At 40.6% G+C, this 9,364-nt stretch overlaps 1 protein-coding gene across 1 annotated transcript in view; it reads left to right on the forward strand.

The window, feature by feature from the left end:
* LOC101648213 (fructose-1,6-bisphosphatase isozyme 2) overlaps nt 1-9,364 on the forward strand; it is a 99,959-nt gene that overhangs the window by 29,863 nt on the left and 60,732 nt on the right. The window lies entirely within an intron of this gene.

Genomic DNA, 9,364 nt, shown 5'->3' on the forward strand with positions numbered 1-9,364 from the left:
TATATATTTCTCCAAGGCTCATACTCTAGCTTGGACATAAAGCAAGCTTGAGAAAATTCAAATACACAGAGCTCATTTAATCCATCTTCTCGGACCACAGTGTCATTAAACTGGAAATCAACAATAGAAAGAATAGACAAATAAAGACAATAACTTGGAGACTCAACAATTTACTTCTCAAAAAGGAATTTGTAATAGAGCAAATAAGAGAGGAGATTAGGAAATTCTTAGAAACTAACAAGATTAGTTTCTAGGAATGCAACATACCAAGACCTATGGGATGCAGCAAGAGTGGTTATCAGCGGCTACTTAATTGCAAATGCACACATGTAAAAGGAGGATAGAATCTCAGTCTCCTCCTTAACACAGCACCTCCAGCAATTAGAACAGAGGCAACAGCAGAATCCCTCCAACAGCAGAAGAAAAGAAATTATAAAAATAGGAGCAGAAATAAATGAAATGGAAAAAGAAGAACAATGGGAAAAATGAGCAAAACAATAAGTTGGCTCTTTGAAAGGATTAAGAAAATGGACTCACTACTAGCAAACTTAACAAAGGAAAAGAAGGAACAGATGTCCGTATCAAGAATTAAGGATGAAACAGAAGTCACAACAGACCCAAATAAAATATAAAAGATTAATAACACAGTATTATGAAAGACTATATGCTAACAAATTCAATAACTTGGAGGACATGGACAAATACCTAGTAAAACACTCCCTAAATTATCAAAGATGGACATTAAGAACTTGAACAGACCCATAGCAAAAGAAAAATAGACTAGGTCATCAAGAAACTCCAAGCTAAAAAAAGCGCTGGTCTAGAGGGATTCACAGGAGAATTCTACCAAACGTTTAGAGAAGGGCTGACACCAATCCTTCACACACTCTTCCAGAACATAGAAAGGGATAGCAAACTCCCAAATTCATTCTTTGAAGCCAGCATAACCTGATACCAAAATCAGGCAAGGACCCCACAAGGATAGAGAACTACAGACCAATATCTCTCATGAACATAGATGCAAAAATCCTCAACAAAATCGTGGCCAATAGAATCCAACACCATATAAAAACAAACAAACAAACAAACGAAAAACCCCATCATGACCATGTGGGATTCATACCAGGGATGCAGAAATGGTTCTGCATTCAAAAAACAATTAATGTAATCCACCATATTAACAAGAAAAATGGCAAAACCCACATGATTATATCAATTGATGCAGAAAAAGCATTTGATGATATCCAAGAACCATTCCTAATAAAACTCTCAAAAAAGATAGGATTGGAAGGGAAAATTCTCAATACAATAAAAACCATATACGAAAACCCAATAGCCAATATTACACTCAATGGAGAAAAGCTGAAAACATTTCCACTGAAACAGGGAACCTGACAAAGATGTCCCAATCCCCCTTTTATTCAACATTGCGCTGGAAGCCCTAGCCAGTACCATAAGACTATGGGAAGAGAGCAAGGGCGTACACTTGGGTAAAGAAGAAGTGAAACTTTCGCTATTTGCAGATGATCTGATTTTATATATCGAGAATCCCAGGGTGTCCACAACAGGATTATTGGAAACAATAGAGGAGTTTGGTTTGTAGCAGGATGCAAGATTGACAAGCAGAAGTCAGTTGTGTTCTTCTATACCAGTGACGGGAAGACTGAAAAAGATATCAAGGAAATGATACCAATTCACAATAGCCATGCAGAAGGTGAAATACTTAGGAATAAAACTTACCAAAAAATCCCTAAAGACCTGTATGAAGAAAACTACATAACATTACTACAAGAAACCAGTAGGGAATCTACACAAATGGAGGAACATCCCATGTTGTGGATTGAAAGACTCAATATTGTGAAAATGTCAATATTGCCTAAAGCACTATATAGATTCAATGCAATCCTGATCCAAGAATGATCTTCAAAGAAATGGAAAAAAAGGATTACCAACTTCATAGGGAAAGGGAAGAAGCCCAGGATAGGCAAAATAAATCCTCAAAAAGAACAAAGTAGGTGGTCTTGCTCTATTTGACCTCAAAACCTACTAGACTAGGCCAGTCCCTATCCTAGCTACGTTGAGTGCTCCCCAGAGAAATGCACTATGGAGGACAACACTGCAGATACAGCCTGGGGAAAGTGGGCATATCTGCCCAGACCACATGGGAGCAAACTACAACGGAGGGGGGCGGGGGGAGAAACAGCTTCCTGACCCACCAAGCTTCAAGGACGACATTCCCACTTGAGGAACTTTAGGATAGGCCTCATCATGAGAAACAGCATCCTTTACTGACCCACAGGTCTGGGGGAGGGATGGGGGAGGGAAGCACCAGAGACATAGTGTGGGAATTGTGCCCAGTCTGATTCCCCCCACAGCATGGTGTAACACGAAGGAAGCGCAACAGAGCAGCAAGGTGGGGCAAGGCAACAAAATCCCTGAGGAATTCTGAAAATAGACTTTGGATTCTATTTGGGGGCAGGACTTGGCACGGCATCATACCTGATCAGAAAACATTCTTAATGGTCAGCAGACAGACCTGGAACTATGCATAGGCTATATTTTGTTGTTATTGATTTTTTTTTTTTTTTGCATGTCTATCTATATAAGATAGGCAGGATAAACAATCCCCAGGGAAGGGTCACAAGGAAGGGATGAATCAGCCAGGGTGCAGTATAGCACTGACGAAACACACAACATTCCTCTAGTTCTTTAATGCTTTCTCCCCCCCAACTATCATGACACTAGTTCTATCTTACAAATCTGACTAGACCAGAGCATGCACACTGGTACAGATAATAACTTGCAACACACAGAATCTAAGGCATATAAACCCTCAGGACAAATAATGAGAGTAGTGATACCATGAGGGTAGGGGAAGGTGGGGGAGAAGGGGGAGAAAAGAAGAACTGATCACAATGATCGACGTACACCATCCCCCCACACCAGGAGATGAACAACAGAAACATGGGTGAAGGCAGACAGCAGATGGTGTAAAATATGGAAATAAAAAATAATTGATAAATTATCAAGGGTTTCTGAGGGTGGGGGAGCAAGGCGGGTGGAAGAGGAGCTGATACCAAGGGCTGAAGTAGAAAGAAAATGTTTTAGAAATGATGATGGCAACATATGTACAAATGTTCTTGATACAATTGGTGTATGGGTTGTTATAAGAGCTTTAAGATCCTCCAATAAAATGATTTATTTTAAAAACAAAACAAAAAAACAAACTGCTAACCAAAAACAAAAAAAAAATGTTCCTTTTTAAAAAACCCTACTATACAGCTATAGTTGTCAAAACAGCCTGGTACTGGTATAATGGCAGATAGATGGACCCATGGATCAGGACAGAACACCCAGCATACAGACAACTGATTCTTGACAAAGGCTCCCCAAAGTAATAAATGGGAGCAGATGCCCTCGCTGGATATCCACATGCAAAAGAATGAAACAAAACCCATATCTCCCTTCATGCACACAGCCAAACTCAAGGTGGATCAAAGACCTAAACGTAAAACCCAACGTTAGCAGGATCATCAGTGAGAAAATTGGGACAAAGTTAGGAGCCGTGGTGCCGGGAATACATCAGCTACCAGAATTAATAAGCGAAACACACTCTATGGAAGATAAAATAGATGACTGGTACCTTAAAACTAAAACACGTGTGTCCATTGAGAGACTTTATTAAAAGATTAAAAAGAGAGCCCACAGACTGGGAAAGATGTTTGGTAATGAATAACAGACAAAGGACTAACTACTAAAAAATCTATGGAATTTTACAAGTTTACAACAAGAAAAAAATCTAATAGCTCTCTGAGAAGGTGGGCAAAAGAACTGAGTGGAAGATTCACAGAGGATGGCACTTGAATGGCTAAGAAACACATGAGTAAATGCTCCTTGTCATTAGCCATCCAGAAAATACAAATCAAAATAATGATGAGATACCATCGAATGCCCATTATTGTAGTCCAGTTTAAAAAAACAACAACCTGAGAACAACAAATGTTGGAGAGGGGTGAGATAGGAACTCTTATTCACTGCTGTAAATACATACAGCCACTGTGGAAGGTGATATGGAGATACCACAAAAGATGGCAATTGAACTGCCGTATGGACCCACAATACCATTACTGGGCAAATACCCCCCAAATAAGAAACAGACATGTGTTCATCACAGCACAGTTCATAGTAGCAAGAAGATGGAAACAGCCTAAATTCCCATCAATAGAATAGTGGATAAAAAACCTCTGGTGCATACACACAACGGAATGTTACTTGTCCCTAAAAAATACTGATGAAACCATGAGATACCTCAACTTGTGGAGGGGTCTGGAAGACACTGTGCTGAGTGAATTTAGTCAAGCACAAAAGGACAAATACTGTATGAGTCCACCATGGTAGGAGCAAGCAGCAGAATGGACACAAGCTCAAGCTTGTGGGCCATCTGGTCTTCTGATCAGGGACCAGACAGCCTGGTAAAGAGTTGAACCAGTGCCAAGGACCCACACATCATCCACTCCATAAGTACAGTGTAGGGCACTTGGCCGAAGGGCACCTCATGGCAGCTGGGATCTAATGGATGCGGGTGGGGTGGGGATGCTCTCTGCTGAGTGGTAGCCATGTGGATCTGGGGTGAGGTCCCTTGGAGAGGGAGATGACCCTGTCAGAGGGATGAGATTTACTGATGGGAGGGGCCACGTGGAAGCGGGGGAGGGAGTGGTCAAGTTTGTGGGGGAACACAGGTGTATGTCTGTTGGAGTGAGGGGGGTGAGGAATGACCTCCATATGTGGGGAGGAGGGACTGAGGATGCTCTTGGGAATAGTAGGGAGGGAGGGTCTTTAGTGGCATGTTGTGCAGTGGGTAGGCAAAACTGACGTAGGGAATCTGGGTGTGAAGCAAGAACCCAGGCCAGAGGCAGTAGAATACTGGGATGCCCAATCCTGAATCTTCAGGGCACATGGCATGCTTTAGAAGCTGCATCGGTGAGACCCCATCTGAGAACCTCACTGGGTGAACTGGATTCTACCCCAGACACACTGGTAGCCTGAGGACATCAGTCGGAGAACACATGGTGTTTGAGGAAACAGTACACCAAGAGTGGTGCACTGTCAGTTGGTGGACAAACAGATCTTGCTACATCTACACCCTGTATGCCATATTAAGAGGGATACTATTCTGGCAACCTTGTGGTAGCCATTCTGTTATATTTTGCTTATGGGTGTATATAAGATGTACCTCAGAGGTGCACTGCCACTGGTGGTCACCTTCTGGAAATAGTGTTGTTTGTTTCTCTGTGTTTTGGTAAATGAAACCCAGGGATGTTGAGCCTATAGGGAAACAAAACACAAGAGGTTGGGGAGAGGGGTGATATAGCGGGGTGGGGGAGATAAGAAGGAAATGACACCAAGAAGCCCAGGAAGGAAAAGTATGTTTGGAGACTGATTATAGAAGCAATTGTATGATTATGTTTGATATGATTGAATTATGGAATGATATGACAAATGTATGAATTACCATGTTAAAGTAAATTAAAAAAAAATAGAGCCAGGAACGAGTTCTGCGCTGTCACTAAATCCTAGCTCCAACTTAAGAACAATTAGTTCTTACAACATGGCCCTGCTCCATGCTCACCTTCATGATATGATCACTGAAGATAAGGGTGCTACACAAAGTGTGGAGAAGAAAGTAGATGGTGCCCAGCTACCAATTGAAATAGTGTCCAGAGTCTTAAAGGCTTGTGTTCAAACAAGCAGCCGTCTAAGTGAGCAATCAAAGAAGTCCACACAAAAGAAGTGCACCAGCTTGTGTGATCCAAAGATGACAATTACAAAATTCAAACATGGTGAAGAGAACAGTAGCAGAGGTAAAATTAAAACTACCCAATTTGTTGAAGGCTATGGAGCACAGTGGGAGCCCAAAATTCATCTATAAAGTATATAGTCAGAGCAAGATGCTGGCAGATTTGTTATAGCCCTTTAAAGACAAGAGCCCTCCTAATAGGCAGAAACTATTGTAATCTTGATTATGCTGGATCAAACTCGATAGTTGGCCAGTCGCACTCCCTATAGACATCACCTGAATTTGTACTGGGTGCAAACATCTCTTAGTAGTTCCATCACAGAGATTTCTTCCCTGGCTTTTTGAATGCTGATGGGGGTCTTCTCCCTCTGACACAATATTTGTATTTTTGTTTTTATACTAATAGGAACTTATCCTTACCAACTTAGTGCAATTTTCCCTCCATTGTTTTCTGTAGGGTTTCCCAGCTGTGAAGCACAGGAAGTATAATGACACTAACTGATACAAAGTGCTTTAGGGAACTCAGGGGTGAGGGATGGGCCATAGGGAATGAAAAGGGATTTTTGGAGTAAATAATAAAGGCGGGAGGGAACACTAGAACTGCTTGTGATTACACAACTCATTTTACAGGTGATTCAACCATGGGGGCAAGCATTGCTCTAAGATAGAGGTGGTGGTGATTGTACAATTGCCCTTGATGTGACTGAGCAATTGAACTATTCAATTATATGATATGTAAATTACGTGCCAATGAAATTGTTGGGGAAAAACAGTAAGTTGACACATAAAGTTCACTGTTACAAAATCTATGTTCTGTCATCTACACTGTCTAATACAGTAGCCACTAGTCTTAGGTTGTTATTGAACACTTGAAATGTGTCTAGTGTGGCCAAGGAACTAGATTTGTAATTTTATTTCAATTTAATTAGTTTAAATAGTCCAAGTGACCAGTGACTACCCTATCTGACAGCTCAGGCTGAGAGGATTTCCCCTAATAGGTATGTCCTACCTATGGGGAGGACCAACTGGTAGAAAACTGTTCAGTTAGGTTCTGTATTCCTTTATTTTAAATAATTGTATTGGCATATACTTCATGTCCCATACAATTTAATCATTCAGTCATATTAAGATTTGTGCAATCATCCCCACAATCTATTTCAGAACCTTTCTTCTTATACTCATTGTTGTTAGCCCCCCCATTTCCTCCTATCCTCCCCTGTGAAGATGGTTTAATGTTTAAACATTTTTCTCTGGAAATAGTTTCAAGGGTTCATCCAGTCTTGGTGGCTCTAGAAAGTCTGAATTCTGTGAATACTTGAAATTCTGGCCTGCATTTTCCTCTCTTTTGATCAAGATTCTTCAATATATTTAGACTTTATTTTTAAAATGTTAATTCTATTATTCTCTTTATTTCTCTAAGGTTCGTGATGGTTTATTTTATACCTGCCATGTGTTTTCCTGTTGTATGCATTTGCTCATGCTCTTTCTCTGCTTTGATTGGTCTCCTTGTAATTTTCCCTTCTGGTTTGTCCTTCTGTGTCCATCATCATCTGTATTCTTCTCCACATTTCCACAATGAGGAAGTTATTGCTGGTAGAAGTGAAAGAAAACATGACAACACAACATTATTGCAGGAAAACAATAACTGAATAAGACAGAGGAGTTTAAAAAAAAAGAAGCTCAGCTCACATTTTGTTCAGAGGCATGTTAACAAACTCAATTGTGGTATAAGTCACAACATCAAGGCATTCATTTACAAATGAGAGTTGTTGTTTCTGAATGGCCAGGACCTGGTGCCTGATAATCAGCTACCCACTTTTCTGGGTGGGTCTGAGGCCATCTTAATGATTGGAGGTTGTCAGTGAACTAAGGAGTGTATTTCACAGGTTATGCTAAGATTCCACAGCCATCTCTCTTCCAAAAGTGAAAGCAACTACTCCATAGTCCTGACTGGCACCACACCAGCTTTTCCATCTCCAGATTTCATGCAGAAGAGGTTCCTCCAGTTAGCTGGGCAAGGGAATACTACTGGTTAGATGAGAGTGGTGTGCCTGTCATTGCTCTCTCCTGATCAAGCAAGAGAGAAAACAACCCTGCCACAATTAGTGTTACTAATCGGCACTGATGGGAAAGCTAAGGATCTAGGCTACACATGGGCAGGCCTTAAGACCAAGACTTAGATCCCATGAATGGTCTCACAGTAGGTTCAGTCTGGTCTGGACACCACCACTGGTTTCTGGTTCTCTCACTCAGTTTTCAAATGCCAGGGAGGACTACTTAATTTTCTAAGCTAAGTTCCAGACCTTTAATCAGAGGAGTCCCAGATTACAGTCTGCCTAGACTGTTATCCATTGGAAGAGTGAATTCCCCAAAGATAGTTAAGGTAGTTTTTGGATGTGGAAATCAATGTTGGACTTCCCTAAAGCATCAAATGCCCATGGTATCCATTAAGCCCACCAACCAAAGGTGACCATGAATGTGTCAATTTTTTTAATGGGATCATGTTGCAAATAATAATGTGCTATAGAGCAATTGTGGGGTTTCATGGTAAGCGCTAGGATGAGCTTATTATCATATTTGGGCTTTTGCTTGATTATTCTTAGAAGGACTTTAGGAAGATAGGGTCAGTTCTGGATTGAATATTACTTAAAGGTGGCCATAAACAAGGACTAAGTATCTTAGTAATTTTTATCCAGAAGATTGAAGTTTGGGTAGAAATTTACTGGTAAAGAAACTATTGTCATTCATGTTAGGAAGAAAAGAGGGAAGTTTAGTTACATGGCTGTCAGGTGCCCTTCTCATCATCTGATTTGAGACATGGTCACTTGTTTATGTCTTCTTATATCCTGGGAGTGTCATTTTCATTCATTTGGGAATGTCATTCATCTAGCTATCAGCTATGAGCTTCCATCTTGGGAGCTCTTCACCTTGTAAAGTCTTTGACATTCATCAAAATGGTTTCGATTTCCAGGATCTGATTTCCTCCTAGTAACTTAAAGAGACATGCAGCCTTTTAATGTGTTCTCACCACTATCCATCAATTTGTGATCCTGTGGCAACATGTGTGTTGCTACAATATTGGAAGTTATACTATTGGAATTACAAATATCACAAATGTCAGGTGAGCTTTTAGACTAAGATAGACTAAAAATAAAGGTAATGTGATTGACTTCCAAAATATCAGGGAAAACCCTATGGATCACAATAGACTACTGCCCAATATCATATTAGAAGATGAGCCCTCCGGGAAGGAGGGCATTGAAAATAACCAGGGACTACAATGTGGGTTCAAGCATTCCAATGAATAGGAGGGTGGGACAGGACCAGGCAAAATTTGTTCTGTTGAATACACAGTCATCATGAGTAGGAGCTTACTCAATAGCAAGGAACACTATCAAGGTGATGTCTGAAACTAGTTAATCTCATCTTTGGGGACTAAAATGACCAGATCTCAGATACATACATCCCTGGTGGGTAAGTCATCAGATTTTGAGCATTGTGGTTATTAACTTGTGCAGACTGGGAAGTTTTATTCATAACAAGATTCCTTCAAATTTTGGGACTTTT

Source organism: Echinops telfairi, unplaced genomic scaffold (assembly GCF_000313985.2).
Source record: "Echinops telfairi isolate 266 unplaced genomic scaffold, ASM31398v2 ScPeMD7_27;HRSCAF=92, whole genome shotgun sequence".
Lineage (NCBI taxonomy): Eukaryota > Metazoa > Chordata > Mammalia > Afrosoricida > Tenrecidae > Echinops > Echinops telfairi.